This window comes from Oncorhynchus tshawytscha, linkage group LG12 (assembly GCF_018296145.1).
Source record: "Oncorhynchus tshawytscha isolate Ot180627B linkage group LG12, Otsh_v2.0, whole genome shotgun sequence".
NCBI classification, from domain to species: Eukaryota; Metazoa; Chordata; class Actinopteri; order Salmoniformes; family Salmonidae; genus Oncorhynchus; species Oncorhynchus tshawytscha.
Genome location: NC_056440.1, coordinates 7741006 through 7743505, shown reverse-complemented (window position 1 = coordinate 7743505; position 2500 = coordinate 7741006). Strand labels below are relative to the sequence as shown.

General features: G+C 40.0%; 1 protein-coding gene across 1 annotated transcript in view; it reads left to right on the top strand.

The window, feature by feature from the left end:
* LOC112240057 (extracellular matrix organizing protein FRAS1) overlaps positions 1–2500 on the top strand; it is a 338168-nt gene that overhangs the window by 178413 nt on the left and 157255 nt on the right.

Genomic DNA, 2500 nt, shown 5'->3' with positions numbered 1-2500 from the left:
GGGGAGTTGCTAAGATGCTCTGAGGGTGGTGGGGTATTGATGATGGTACCCAGACCCACGAGCCACTGCGTCCCCTCACGATGAGTTCTATTGTTTTTTGAAGCCCCCACCCCTATCAAAGTTGCCCATCCCTGGCTTAGGGCCTAGTGTGTACCACAGGGAGTTTTCATATGAACTAGAGGGGAAGATTTTGTTCACTTCGCTTTTCTTCTCTGTAACCCACCAGAGCGTTGTCAGCCTCCCCCACATGAGTAAAGTGGCTAGTCAGCACTCCACACACTGTTTAGAACAACCAAAACAAACTGTTTTTAATTATACCTTATTGCAATCTTAATGAGGATCCACATCTCCTTAAATAAGCCACATGAATATCAATTGTTTCTCATTTGAAAGAAAAAGATGGTAAAGAGTGGGAGAACTCAGCAAAAATAAATCCCTTCTAGGCCTTGAGCTGAGTGAGGACTTGTGTCCCAAACGGCCCCTATTCCCTATTTAGTGCACTCATTTTAACCTTGGGCCCCTATTCCCTATTTAGTGTACTCATTTTAACCAGGGCTCCTATTCCCTATTTAGTGCACTCATTTTAACCAGGGCTCCTATTCCCTATTTAGTGCACTCATTTTAACATTGGGCCCCTATTCCCTATTTAGTGCACTCATTTTAACCTTGGGCTCCTATTCCCAATTTAGTGCACTCATTTTAACCTTGGGCCCCTATTCCCTATTTAGTGCACTCATTTTAACCAGGGCTCCTATTCCCTATTTAGTGCACTCATTTTAACCTTGGGCCCCTATTCCCTATTTAGTGCACTTATTTTAACCTTGGGCCCCTATTCCCTATTTAGTGTACTCATTTTAACCTGGGCTCCTATTCCCTATTTAGTGCACTCATTTTAACCAGGGCTCCTATTCCCTATTTAGTGCACTCATTTTGACATTGGGCCCCTATTCCCTATTTAGTGCACTCATTTTAACCTTGGGCTCCTATTCCCTATTTAGTGCACTCATTTTAACCAGGGCTCCTATTCCCTATTTAGTGCACTCATTTTAACCAGGGCTCCTATTCCCTATTTAGTGCACTCATTTTAACATTGGGCCCCTATTCCCTATTTAGTGCACTCATTTTAACCTTGGGCTCCTATTCCCTATTTAGTGCACTCATTTTAACCAGGGCTCCTATTCCTTATTTAGTGCACTCATTTTAACCAGGGCTCCTATTCCCTATTTAGTGCACTCATTTTAATCTTGGGCCCCTATTCCCTATTTAGTGCACTCATTTTAACCTTGGGCCCCTATTCCCTATTTAGTGCACTCATTTGAACCTTGGGCCCCTATTCCCTATTTAGTGCACTTATTTTAACCTTGGGCCCCTATTCCCTATTTAGTGTACTCATTTTAGCCTTGGGCCCCTATTCCCTATTTAGTGCACTCATTTTAACCAGGGCTCCTATTCCCTGTTTAGTGCACTCATTTTAATCAGGGCCCATGGGGAATGAGGGAATATATATATATATAATGTAGGATGCCATTTGGGACACAGAAGGGAGTTATTCACCGGTTGAGATGGGCCATTCTCTTCATAGTTCTGAAGGATCTATAGCAACATGGAGATATAACCTAAGACTATTATAGTAGCTATAGCAACATGGAGATATAACCTAAGACTATTATAGTAGCTATAGCAACATGGAGAGATAACCTAAGACTATTATAGTAGCTATAGCAACATGGAGAGATAACCTAAGACTATTATAGTAGCTGTAGCAACATGGAGATATAACCTAAGACTATTATAGTAGCTATAGCAACATGGAGATATAACCTAAGACTATTATAGTAGCTATAGCAACATGGAGATATAACCTAAGACTATTATAGTAGCTATAGCAACATGGAGATATAACCTAACTAAGACTATTATAGTAGCTATAGCAACATGGAGATATAACCTAAGACTATTATAGTAGCTATAGCAACATGGAGATATAACCTAAGACTATTATAGTAGCTGTAGCAACATGGAGATATAACCTAAGACTATTATAGTAGCTATAGCAACATGGATATATAAACTAAGACGATTATAGTAGCTATAGCAACATGTAGATATAACCTAAGACTATTATAGTAGCTGTATGTCTTCATAGAAATGTCAACACTCCAAACAAAGTCTTTGACAGAAAGGTCAAACTGCTAGGAGCATGTCTATCTTGATATTCATGAGCCATTGTAAATACCTGAACTTTAAAAACTGGAGAGAGCTTAGTGTTTCCCTGCCTTTCCTGGTTAGTGTGTTTTCATTCATGGTTGTGTTAATGGGTGCTTTTCTTTCCCCCTCAAGCTAAGCAAACTGCAGGAAAGGGATTGGATTGACTCAATATCTTTGTGCGAGACAGGAGTTAAGGGGCTTGTTTGAACACGTTGGTATTTTGGATTACAAATGGATTATTTGGCATGGGCTTATTAACATATAAGTAAGGCAATATTTTGTTTGGGTAGTT